Here is a 14,176-nt window from a genome sequence, read left to right as displayed (position 1 = left end):
TTTATGCAAAATTTGGTTTCATTTGCTCGATTAATTCTCGAGTTATGCAAAAAACTTGTGTGGAAGCCTCCATTTTCCCCCTTTATATCTTTCCACAGAGAAAAAGAGGGGCTTCAATAGAAACATTTTTCGTATCCAAACACCCTCACATGCCAAATATGTTTCCATTTGCTCGATCAGCTCTCCAGTTATACTAAAAATTGTAAGGGAGACCTGTAGTACATGAAGAATCGATTTGCCGATGTTCGTTTATTTTTTACCGAAAAAATTACCGAACAGTTTAACGATTTACACATGTTAGGATTTCGGTTAAAAAAAATTACCGAATTCGGTAATTTTCGTTTTCTGTGAAATGATTTGCTTTGTTATATTTGGTTCCATTTTTTTGATAAGTTTTGGTTTATGCAAAACAATTTTATTAGAGCTCACTTCTTCCCTAACTTTATCCCCAATTGAAGGAGAAATGAGTTTCAAATAAGCACATAACCATTCATCGATTTCAAATGCCCTCCCATATTAAATTTGTTTCCATTTTCTCGATTAGTTCTCGAGTTATGCGAAAAATTGTAACGGAGCCCCCTTCTCTCCTTCAAATCACCCCACTGGAAGGAGGCAATAGTAGCAAATATTCATTGAAACATTCCTCGTAACTACTCAAATACCCTACCAAGTGAAATTTGGTTCCATCTGCTGGATAAAGTCTCGAGTTATGTAAAAAATTGTATGATTGCACCATCCTACCTTAAAATTTCCCCACAAAAAGAACAGAGGGTTCTCAAAATATCATAGAGACATTTCTCGTATTCAAATTCCTTCCCATGCAAAATTTAGATCCATATGCTTTGAAAGTTTTGCAATTATGCTGGAAAATGTAAAGGAGCCCCCTCCCCCCTTTCTATCTCTCCACAAAATAAAGAGAAGGGTGTCATATATTCATATAACCCATTCTTGTACCCAAATACTCCTCCAAGCCAAATTTGGTTCCATTTGTTCTTAAGTTATACAATAAAAATGTATAGAAGCCCCCCCTCTCTCTCTGCCTTTATCCCTACTGAAAAAAGGAGGGGTCAAAATAACCATAGAAACGTTTCTTGGATCCAATATCTTGATTAGTTCTCGAGTTATGTAACAAATCGTAAGGTATGCCCCCTCCCCCCTTCCTATCTCCCCAGTGAAAGGGGGGAGGGATACCTAATATTCTTAGAAACATTCCTTATACCCAAATAATTTAATTTAATTTATTTTATTAGAGAGGCTTGCTTGGTAGATTCGCCTCTAATACCCAAATACCACCACATGCCAAATTTTATACCATTTGTTTGATTGGTTCTCGAGTTATGCAAACATTGGTCTTTTGTTTGGGAGGCCCCTTCATGAGAGAGGGAGGGGTCTCAAACTATAATAGGAACTTTCCTCTGCCTCAAATATCCCCACCTGCCAAGTTTCACGTAAATCGGTTCAGTAGTTTTCGAGTCTATAGGGAACAGGCAGACAGACAGACAGAAATTTATTTTTATATATGTAGATTGCATTTCGACTTTTTTTTTTATCAACTATAAGCTTTTTTAATGGATAATAATTTTTGGTTTTTACGGTCTGACATTTTAATCAAACATCTTTTATTTGAAATACCCGACGTTTCGACCATTTTTTGTGGTCTTACTCAAGTTTGTTTTTCGTTTTTTTTCTTTTTCTGGGATTTTATGGTCTTACTCAAGGGAATTATTTGCCTGCTGTTATTGTCCTTATCGTTTTTTTTCCCAACGGCTAGGTGTCCGTATTTACAGCTAATTTGAACCGGATCCGGATTATTGTTTAAAATATTTTTCTACTGTGAAGCCACTGCACAGCGGTGCAGAACATCAATCTAGTAGTACGAAATTAATCGCGCCCAGGGATGAATAAACACTTGATGTCTTCACCAACATTAATCAGTTTTACATGGAGCATATTCGAGTATCAAATGAAAGACGTTGTTAAATGTATATAATTTCTTATCAAACCTTAACAGATAAACTAAGAAGTTTTGTAATCTAAAGTACTGAGCTAGTTTTGATATTGTATAGTTTATATTACGATTTTTCTACTAAAAATGTTTTTATAAGAAAAAAAGGATATTCAATCATTCAAATCTCTTCTAGTTCCACCGATTTCCCTGCTAATTTCAAATGGAAATGAATCCGCTTATCATCAAAAATAATCACAAAAAGGGGGTGTTGCGAAAATTTGCACCTTTCGATGGACGAGCTTTACAAAGTGCCAGGTTCAAAAAACTTTTTTCAAGAGATTGTTTTTACTTTGACTGTAACTCCTGAGGGTGATGTGAGAGGACTTTGACATATTCAACAAAACTTATGTATTTTGATGAGATAAACAACTTTGTCGAAGACATGAAAGCCATAATTTAAAGAACAAAAAAGTTAGCATTTTTATCTCGCTATCGGTGGACCCCTCGGCAAAACTTTTGATACTAGAATATGCTCCATGTTAAACTGAACAATGTTGCTGAAGATATCAAATGTATATCTATTCATCCCTGGGCACTATTAATTTCGCACAGCTAGATTGATGTTCTGCACCACTGCAGACATCAATCTAGCAATGTGCACTGCCAATTTCTTTCATTCCAAATCTTTGGGGTTTGTAGTTTTTGTTTCTTTTCCTTTTTATTTTTTAATATCAAATGATATACATAATAATTAAAATGTTAGTTCAAAAGTTTACAATCAAAGTCTTCTTATAGTATTAAGATTCGAAGTTCAGATTCTGAACTGAAATTTGGAATTCCATTTCAGAAATTCAGTTTGGAAGAAAGGAACTTCACATCTAGACGAAAAAAGACTGAATCTAAACTTTATTAGTATCCCAGTATTAAATTTTTTTGAACTTGCTTTCTTAGAATTTGAAATAAAATATTTTTGCAGAAGTTCAATTTTCGCCCAGTGAAATGTTTCAATAAATGATTGTTTGAATTTTAAATATCGATGTTTTTTTAACGAAAACAAACACATACAGAATCTCAATGAAACTTGATGTTTCCTCTAAGAGATTCCTTTTTTCTTAACTCTAAGCGTACATCTTTCGAGGATATGATGGCTAGCATCTTACAAATGCTAAAACCACCAACCCACTGAAAGTGTTCTATGTGTGCCGGGATTCGATCTCATGCACGCTGGCTTAGAAGACTTTAAGGCTATCCTCTACACCACGGGCTGCAACAAAACTAATTTTTCGCGGTACTATCACTAGTAGCTTGTACTAGCGAACTCCCGACACTATTTTTCGTCACCTACAAGTCCAGCCCTTTTGCTAGAGGGGTCGCAAGTTGAAATCGGAGCTAAACTTATTTCTCGCCATACTAACACTAGTAGCTTGTCTCAGGTCTAAAGTCTCATGTCTCAGGTCTTATGTTTCATGGCTCTTGTCTCATGCCTTAGGTCTCATGTCTTATATCTCATGTCTCAGGTCTTAGATCTCAGGTCTCAGCTCTCATATGACATATGTCTCATGTCTCAAGTCTCATGTCTCAGGTCTCAGGTCTCGTGTTTTATGTCTTAGGTTTCTAGTCTCATGTCTCAGGTCTAATGTCCCATATCTTTGGTCTCATTTCTCAAAATTGTAAGTAATTTTTGGCTGGCAACTAAATCAACAAGCAATTTATTATTACATCGTTTGAAGTGTTCAAACGTTCTATTTTAAGTTTTCGGTCAAAATTTAACCTTCTACGCTACCGCATACAAGCCCATAGGTAATCATATATTCCCTCGAAGTTGTTTTTTTTTTATTTTTTTTAGTTTAATCTATAAAAGATCTCAAACAATTTAATTATGAAACCCCAAAAATTAAAAATTTGGTTAAGCTTATTCCTTCCGCTATTTAAACAATTAAACTACTGAAAACCCAATTTGTGTGTGTTTTTTTGACATATTTAGTTTAGTAAGAGATCAATGAATTATTTCCAATGACAAAAAAATCTCAATGGTCTAATAGAATAGTTCATGCAGTAGAGGATTGGAAAAAGTTAATTGTCTTTCACAATTTTATTTTATTTTAATCGAAAACGGTGATATCAGGCAAGTTTTTTCTACCTTTCTAGAACTTCTGTTTTGGAATCATATTTGTTTGTTTTGATTTTTTGGAAGCCCACTTATATCGCCGTCATCTAAAATGTCAAAATGGATGTAGCTAAATTTTCCAAAAAAAAAAAAACATTTTGAAAAACTCTTAAAATTTCAAACAATTTTTATCATGTTCGACAATTTTGTTGGGCTTGTGATATATACACAGTAAATTTTTACCTCGATTTCCAGCAACAATTTTTACTGGAGATGTTCAGCAATCCAAATTTTTGCTGGAAACCAGCTAACATTTTGCTGGTTTTTCTAGCAAACGATCCGAATTGCTGGAAAATCAGCAATCGATCTGTCCAATTGGGGACTTGCTATTATCGTATGAACATAAAAATGTAGTATCGGTCAGTTCGGTGTTCTCTTATGAAAAAATCGACATGTTGAGGAGAACTAATCTGTAAGAAGATCATTTGGCTGTAAATTTACTAAACAAATGACGAAACTTTTATATTTTCCAGAATAATCAAAAATGGCCCATTTTTTCTTAAATATTTTCTTAAATAAATTTTCTTAAATAAATTTTCATGAGGATTAGTTTCGTACTTCCCATAGAATTAATTTTTGAGCAAAAAATCAATCTCCTTATAATCTTTACAGAAATATTAAAAAATAAACAATAAGGTTCTCAAGTGGCAAAAATATTATAATTTTTGAGCACCACGCAATAAGCTGTTATGATCGTTAAATCATCTTGATCTACAGTGATCTTGATCTAGAGTGCTTACCACTGCTACATGATGTAGGTACACATTGTTCCTCAATTTTCACCACAATTGAATTTTTGATTTTTACTTTAATCAACTTTAAAACACGTTTTTACTTTAATTTAATGACTCGGGGCGAACAGAGCACTTTTAATCGGGGCACGATAAGCATTTTCTGCCGTAGCATCTAGCAGCAAATTCGACTCGATGAAGTCAACTGAATTATAGAGCCACAGCTTGACTAGTTTTCATCTGACGATTAAGCCTATTGGTAGGGTGTCGGAGAAGTAATCAGAAGACTCGAGTTCGATTCCTGGTAGAGACAATTTTTTTTTCATTTGCGATTCATAATCGATTATTTTAATTATTGCATTATACGGCTAGTTGCATCATCCGCCAAAAAAAGCACCAAAAAAGTAATGTATGAGTGTGTGTGAATTGTTTGTATTCTACAAACAGAGCATTATTTTGTTATTGCTTTGCTTGATGAATCTACGACTCACCGTTTAGTGCAAAGTGCATCGATCATGAATGGAAAATGAAAAAAAAATAGCCTGGACCAGGAATCGAACTCGAGTCAATTGATTATCTCCCCGATACCTCATCAATAGGCCAAATAGTCAGATGGAACAAGTCAAGCTATAGCTATATAATACAGTTGGCCTCATCGAGTTGAATTCGCTGCTAGGTTCTACGGCAGAAAACGCTCATCGTGCCCTGATTAATGATGCTCATTATGCCCCTATAGAGACTGGTTTTCAGCTTTCGGCAAAAAAATTTAAAATGCATTTAAACGTTTTTATCTACTTTTTTAAGTTTCAGCCAGTTAGAAATTAGACTTTTTTAGTGTCTAAACACGAAACAATGATGTAACGTACATATTATGGCTGTTTTCTATGGTTAAATAATCGTCTTTCTTAAGGTTATGCCCTTATCTCCCTTAATTTAGCAGAATTTGTGTGTCAAAACTATAGTTTGGAATAAATAAAATTAATAAATGAAACAAACCCATGCAGGTATTCCTTATTTTGGGGAAAAATCATAAAGCAAAAAAAATCAATTTGAACCGAACATTTGTAGGTTTCCACAAAAGCACATTTTTAAGATTGCTGTTTTTCCAGCAATTGAGTTTGCTGGTCGTTTCCAGCAATTGAATTTGCTGTAAATTTAGCTGGAAAACCAGCGGGACCAAAACCCGTAAAATTTTGCTGGTTTCCAGCAATAAAAAATTTGCTGTGTACAGACAAACATTCATTTTTATATCTATACCGATATTTTGGTTCTAATTATACATAGGATTTTCGAAATTCTCAAGGACCACGAAGAAGCCGGGAAAAAGTAAAATTCGGCATACTATATCTCAGAATCAGCTGGACCAAATCCTACAAATTTAGTATCTTTGAGTTGATGGAATTGTTGTGTTTATTTTTTTGAATAATGTTTAATTACTAAATTCATAACATTTGAGTTATGCTTCTTAGATTAGCACACTAGTCGTATGCGAAAAAAACGAGATATCTCGTATTTGGTCCGCAATGTGTTAAGAAGACCGCTGCAAAAAATGACTTTTTGGTCTCATCTGTTTTTTTCGATGCCTTTTGGATCACCAAGCATCAGTGTAAAATTTGAGATGATTTGGTTGATTCCTGAGTTAGCGCAATGCGTTTCAATTTTGTATGGAAATTTGTATGGAAGAAAATTTTTTTGCACATTAAATGATCCTAAAAATTCAAATTAGCTTGTAATGAAGTTGATCTTTGATTTTTGGTTTTGACTATTCTTAAGCTTCATTTTTTGTCCATACTTGGAAGGACTCTACAATTTGGCGCAGTCGGTAGGATTATTCAATCAGTGCTATCAGAAGTACGTCCTACTGATTGGCAGAGTTTTGAAGAGCTACCAAAAAGGCGGTTGATTGTCCATACTTGGAAGGACTCTACACTAAGCATTTCATAAAATAAATTATAGCCATTTCAAAATAATAAATCTGAATTTTTGAAAAGTATAGAAAAAAGGCAGACTTTGCCTTGCTAGAGCTTTTAATCATTTCATGAACTGATTTTACAAAGGTTATATGAATCAATAAATTCTCTATTAATGCAAAGCAGTTTTTTGAGATTTGTTTATTCTTATCCTACGGTTACACAGCTTTCAAATAAGCAGTCAAAAAGCAAAAATTAAAAAAAATTGAAAAAGAAATTTGTATAACATCGAATATCTTCCCTGGGGTACAAGTAAAGTTTATGCTTTGTTCACATGAATTGTACTGCAAGAATCAAGGAATATTATTCATCCAAAGTTATACTTTTTGGAATTTTCAGTACATCTCTGGCGATTTTCGAATAAAAAAATTACGTTTTGCCATACAAATTTCCATACAAAATTAAAACTCGTTGTGCTAAATCAGGGCTGGATGGATCGCTTCCAAAATTTGTATTGCTATTTCTGATAGCAAAAACAACAAAAAAAAAGTTATGTGAGGTGTAAAATTTTAAGAATTTGAAATTCCTTATAGCCTTAAGACTAAGCATGACACTCAATCTGGACCTCATTGAATACCGTCATACGGGGCATCATGCAACAGTAGTAACAATTATTCATTTTTTATTTTAATATAACGTAATAAAGGTATCATTTAATGATTACAAAATGATGATGACATAGTTTCTCACATCGTGAGATAGTGTTTTAAGGCTTTTGATGCTCATAGACAATTTAAAAAAAATCGTGCAATAGATGTACAAATTTTTACATTTTGAAATGCTGAAAAAAACTGGCTTAATGAAATCTCGTATAAACTATATGCTTTCATTATGCTATACCAACACTGTTGGAGTAAAAATATGTTTTGAACAATCACATAATTTTTCAAATAATATTTTTTAATTATTTTTTTTTAATACCAGTTACCAGTCTGATTGAAAATGCATTCAAAGATTTACCTTATAATTCTCGTTTCCATATGCTGGAATATAATTGTTTTGCATAATTGATATCATAATTTCATCAATCAAAACATAAATTTTTATTATTTTAGCTAGTAGATTTTTTTTGTAGTATTTCTTACCCCTAAATGTATGCCGCACCCTTATACTTTTTCTTTAAAAAGATTTTTGACAGAAATATGAAAAATTTAATTCGCACTAGAACAAAATTAAATCTGCAATTGGTGCATTATGCGTTAAATATATCAAAAACTATACATTTCCAAATGTTTATTTGATTTTTCATTAAAAACTTTCAAAATAACTTATGAAACCAATAATTTTTCTGACCACGTCAATTTGATGTTCCAGTAACGTTAAAACTTTTGATTTACAAGCAGTATGGTTATCTGTGGACATTAAGTTTCCAGAAGCCATTGAAGTTGAAAAGTATTGCATGATACCCCAGTTGACGGTATTTTTTTAGATTTAAAAGCTTAGTGTTCCTAAACATTAATCATTATTTTAAGAGTATACATGAAGATCTTAACACAATTCCATCTTTTACTTGGTTTGAATGTGAATTGTTACATGTTAATAGGAATAACGATGTTTTTTGTATGATTTACAAAATATTTTAATACATTTTTTTCGATTTCACCTTTTTAAGTCGTTCAAATCTTTAAAACATGCAAACCTGGCAGCCCTAACCTTCATTTAGCGACCAGCTTCGTCTACTCGGCTGTCGGTCCATCGGTCAAAGAAATAAAGGATGCTTGAACCAAGGATGCGGATGTGGTGGCTCCAGAGAGCAAGCAGAGAAGCACCCGAAAGGAACCGAACGGAAAGGATAAAAACGACCGAACACATACCCGAACCAAGTCAGACCGATTTGGACCGCGTCGCCGAACGGAACTTACCTTGGAGCTGGAAACCGTTTTCGTCATTTTCCTCCTGTGAATACCGTTGACCGGGAACGTTTCTGTAATAAAACCGGATATCCGTGTGCCGTGTCGAGTGTGTGTCGCGCCAGAGGCGCTTTCTGTGAGTTCTACACCTTCTGTCGTGCTTCGAAGTCTACGCTAGTAGTGGTTTGTGGTGGTGGATCCTCTTCTGGCGGAAGCGTAAATTTTGTGCTTTTTTTCGCGCGTGACTGTGTAAGTGTGACAATAGGATACAAAACAGCAGGTGGTGTTGAATGGTTTTTTTTATTTGTTGAGAATGTTCGATCAAATTTCCATTAACTTTTTTGATCGTTGAGTTAGTTTTAAACCCGTTTCGACTTAGCAGTTATATTTTGAATGGTATCGACGATTTAACAAGCATTATTAACCCGAACCTCACTCACTTCCTGGGAATAATTTGTTCATTAGTATCATCTAACATATTTAAATGAAAAACGTAAATAAATCATACTAAATTAAGTACGTACATGGATGTGAAATATTAAACTTTTTAACAGTGATTTATTTTGTCGATTAGTAAAGTCCTAAATTAAAAACAAGTGTTATTTGAATTTCAACAAGGATTGACGAGCCTAAACTTTGCTATATACACCTACTTATTATCGTTAGAAATTAAAGGTGAAATTGAATTGGTTTCCTATTGTTTTTTTTTTTTTCAATTTAACTCTTCAACCAGTAAAACCTCTGAAAGGAGTTCGAGTAAGCGTTGATCCATGCGGATGTCAAAAAATTTAGATCCTTATTAAAGTTTTTCTAACTGAGGAAGAAAATAGTTTAAAAAGGAAGAACCAGTATCGAATTCAGTTGAAAATAACCGCAAAGGTGTACAAATTTGATAAGTGTGCTGTAGAGAAAAAAAACTACATGGGAAGAAACAAATCAGCTTCAAAAACTCCGGTTGACGTAGGTCCCGATATCAAAACAACATAAACTTGGCTCATGCCAATTTTAGATGTACGGTTCCGATTCCGTGGAGAATGTGTCCTGTTGACAATAACCTTTTTGGTGAGATCCAACCTTTTTACTATTTAAGACTTTTGAATTTTATGATTTTTATATAAAGTTATTGCAGATAAAGCATATGAAGCGTTTTACCACATGGCTGTACTGCCGTTCTAAGCAAGAATGTCCCTTGTGACTTTTGGGTCATTTCCACTTTTTTGCTGGAAACGGTCTCTTTTAGTGTTAACTTTGAAATAAAAACACAAACATGTAAACTTTGTTCTGAACTTATACGAAATTGTTGTCTCTATGTTGATAGTTCTACGCAAGAATGTCACACAAGAAAAAAATTCTATGAAAAATTTAAATTTTATCAAAAAATTGTCTTAAGATGAGTTTAAACTGTTGAATTTAATGTTATTCACTGAATAGAACACTAAAATAGAGGGCAGAGGAGGAGCGAGAAGCCTTGAGTGTTTTATTCAGAGAAATTTTCACTAAACCCTTTCGGTAGGCACTACTTACAGGATCCATACTCAACTATACATTTTTATACAAAGAGGAACGTATTTAACAAATTACGGTTTAGCATGAGTTTTTGGGAAAAAAATAAACTACTCAAGCTTTTAAAATGATAGAAAAATTGTAGCCGTGTGACAGTTTTTCGTAGAACTAGCATCGGCATGCGTTCTGATTCTACGCAAAAGTGTCACCCGGAGCATTTTTTGGCTCTAATTTGCTGTTTTTCTTTGTAGGAAATGTAATTTTTTTGCAGAAAACATTTGCAGAAAATATAGATGATATTTCAATTGCGTTTTTCTCGTTTGCACGTTTTTCCACATGGGACAATCTTGCTTAGAACGGCAGTGTAGTACCTAATCTCTGCAATGCATATTTAAATGTAACAGAGATTACGTCGAAAAGAAAAATGAAACAACATTACCTAAAATCAAAACATCTCAGAAACGTTTGGATATTTTTCGGCATATATGTATTCACAAAAAATATTGTATAAGTTTTGAGGTAATTGGCTGAATATTGTATTTTTGTTTCTGATTCATCGTTTATATCCAAGCTATTTGAAATGATTCAAAATTTGAAAAAAAAACTTTAATAAAAAAAAGTAGTTTTTTAAAATTGCTGTTACCCGTGGCCTTCTGGTAGTGTGTTCGATTGCCACCACAAAGGTCGGAGCTCGTTCCCAAGCCAGACAAGTTTTTTTTTCCATAAGTAATTTGATTACTTGAGTGATCCTGTTGCAATATACAAGGATGGACAAAACTTTAAGACAATTTCTCATCAAAATCAAATCAAGCTTTAATTGATGTTCTCATTTGTTTAACTCCACAAAAAACATCATACACCTTGCAAGTTTTTGGGAAATCCTAAAATTGGATGACCAAATAACCAAATAAAAATAAAATGGCCCGTCAAATTATAAGACCACTTACAATTTTGTTTTGGTAAACTTTTACAATCGATCATTTTTTATGGTTTATTCGTCTTTTTGGCCATGATATTCAACTGACAACTCTTTGCATACTGTCCATGTGGTTCAGGAGGTGTTTGTGAGAAAAGGGTATCTAGGTAGACACCAACTTAGCGAAATTATACTTTTTTGTTCACAAAAGTCAATTTCGTTTATCTTGATGTCAGAAACCGACCACAAAGTTTCGAAAAGATTCAAGACGAGGCTTTGGGATTCTTCTACCGTTGGTTTGGATCATGTCAATCGAAAAATATAGATTTTTTTTTCATTGAATGATTTGGGTCAATATTTTGATGGAGGCTGTTGTTGCCCTTCAGTACTCATTTTAGCGTCGATTCTTCCAAATTATGATAAATATATTAATATAACCAGTTTATCCTCAGCCTTCGACGATATCAGATGTGTTTTTCTCTCTCGATATTTTGGCAAAAGGCTAATGATCAGTTTTGTCTGAAGTGGTGTTAAAATACTGTGGTGCTCGCGATGAGCCCATCGCCCGGGGATTATCCCGGTAGGACTGTTCCGGAATGGTTAGACCGAGAGAACCTACACGGCCGTTTGTATTATCTGACCCTGAAAGCTCGAGACGGATACGAGTTGCGAAAAACCCCTTCGTGATATCGCGTTTCATAGCGGAACATGTTGGGACTATTGAAGGAGGCTTTATTGAAAGGAGAAATAATTGGTACGTGTTGAAGGTGAGAAATAAGGATCAAGTTAGGTTGCTTGCAAAAATTACTCAACTTGGTAATGGTACTCCAATCTTGATTGGCCGCCATCCTCAACTCAATCAAAGGAAACTCGTTGTAACCTGTAGAGATGTAGATGGTATGTCTGACGAAGAACTCCTGAGAGAACTAACACCGCAAAAAATAATAGACGTCAGGCGTATAACAAAAAAAACTACCTCGGGAATTGTAGGTACTTCGACACTTGTACTTACGATTAACAGTACAATTGTCCCAGAATATTTAAACTTTGGATTGTTGAGAGTCCGTACCCGTACATATTACCCACAACCCCTTCTTTGTCGCCAGTGCTTGAAGTATGGTCACCCAAAAGTAAAATGTCAACAACAGACACGTACGTGTAAAAACTGCTCTAAGTCACATGCAACAGAAGAGGATTGTAGGGGAAAGGTTTCCTAAATGGGCCTATCGGGTTAAATGACCCTACGGCTGTTTGATGAAATGGCTGACTAGACAGCTTATCTGACCAGTGCATTTTGAGGGTGATACGCTTAGAACATAGGGCAAGAAAGAATTTTATGAATTTACAAACTCAAAAAAATTTAAAAAATCATACAAGGTTTTGATACATTTTGATGTAATATTTCGACTTTTAAAAATTATACGTAAAGAAGCTTAAAACAAAAACTAGTATGGTTTTTGTTTCTTACTCAGATGAACTCTAGAAATTGAACATATTTCAGCTTTTGTGGAGGTTTAATAATGATTATATAATGGAATAATAGAGTGTTTTTGTATGCCCCCATCATGTTTGTAAAATGCCTCCATCCTAAAATAACAGGTTATATAGAATAAATAAATGATTTTTATCATTGAACCTTCAAATCAATGCTCTAAATAACATCTTAAGGGGGAATTGAAGATCAAAAAACAGATTTGATAAAGTTTTTCTCATGGATGAACTGCTTCCATAGTATGGCAACCCTAACTTTTGTTTTATTCCATAAAATTATAATATACATAGATTTTTATAAAACTTCAGCTTTGTCCTACGGAAATTATTACTTTCTAGCAGTTTCAATGAAATTATACGGAAATATTGCCCAAAAACAAAAAAATTTGTTCAAAACATAAATAGGCGCATTTAGACCGCACGGTTCGAGGTTCGGCATTTTAGACAACACTTGTTATAAAATCATTTTCATAGAAACAGAAGAAAATTTTAACATAAAAATTACTCCAATGTACAGAAAACAGATGCCTGCACACGTGTATATAGTTTTTGTACACATATTCGATGTGGTATTTGATTAAATCAGTGTTCTGCTTAATAGGCGCATATAGCCCGCTCCTCCCCTACTTTACCCAGCTACTGCCACAATTGTTCAGGAAAGCACGGACCACTCGATAGATGCTGTCCTTTGTGGATAGCAGAAACAGCGACGATAAAAATGAGCATCGATCAAAACCTACCGATAGCCACAGCCCGAAGAATAATACAAACCAACAGCAGCAGCACGAGCTACGCACAAGTAGCAAAGCAGAACACATCCCAGTCGAATGATAGACGAACACAATACGAAAATTTAGCACCGCAACAACCGAACCAACAGCAGCAGCAAAAACAACAACAATAAGGAAACCAACAGCAGAACAGCCAACAGAAACGAACGAGACCGGACAATACTACACAACCTCAACAACCAGTAACCGATGTTTCAAAGGAAAAACAAAAATTGGACACCGAATCACCCCCCCCCCCCGGAAACGAAACCCCATCTTAGCTCAGACCTCACCTCCAGCACCTTCAAGCCGTGACGGAGCTAGTGATGTTGAGTGTACTGAGCCCAATTCTATTCCCCCAGGAGGAACTAGATTAACGCGTAGTCGATCACGTATCGAAATAAAAAAGTGATCTCTTCTTCCTACCCCTTCCCACATCCTTTTTCCCTTTCCTTATCCTTATCTTATTTTAATTAGTACTAAGTGGATTCCCCGGCAAAAAAAAAACTTTTGTATGAAGTAAATGCCTAAATAAATAGTTTTATGAATTAAAAAAAAATATATTAATATAACCATCAGCAAACATGATACCAAGGACTTGAAATAAAATTCCTACCCTCGCCCAAAATAAAGACCTCTATTCATTGTAGTGTCTCATAGACAAAAAATGATACCAGTCCTGGAGGTCTGGAGGGGAGGGGGAGGGCCCTTCCTCCTCACAAAAAGTCACTTTCTCTGATAAAACAACTTGATTCTGCAGATATTCTTTAAGTTTAATCTGTTTGACACGAGAAAGTGACTTTAAGGGCGCCGGTAGAGTTGATCGTGTC

General features: G+C 34.4%; 1 protein-coding gene across 10 annotated transcripts in view; it reads left to right on the top strand.

Annotated features, from left to right (window-relative positions):
- Positions 1–8,652: 8,652 nt before the first annotated feature.
- LOC129749152 (Kv channel-interacting protein 4-like) overlaps positions 8,653–14,176 on the top strand; it is a 446,730-nt gene continuing 441,206 nt past the window's right edge. For 8 of the 10 annotated variants that reach the window (XM_055744047.1, XM_055744046.1, XM_055744045.1 and 5 more), the window contains exon 1: positions 8,653–8,915. The gene's annotated coding sequence lies outside the window, so the exon portion shown is untranslated. Of the gene's footprint in view, positions 8,947–14,176 lie in introns of all 10 variants that reach the window. The other 2 variants (XM_055744048.1, XM_055744041.1) reach the window with 1 other exon arrangement.

The sequence above is a fragment of the Uranotaenia lowii genome, chromosome 2 (assembly GCF_029784155.1).
Source record: "Uranotaenia lowii strain MFRU-FL chromosome 2, ASM2978415v1, whole genome shotgun sequence".
Classification (NCBI taxonomy): domain Eukaryota; kingdom Metazoa; phylum Arthropoda; class Insecta; order Diptera; family Culicidae; genus Uranotaenia; species Uranotaenia lowii.
The sequence above is the reverse complement of the archived record's forward strand: the minus strand, read 5'-3'. Positions and strand labels throughout refer to the sequence as shown.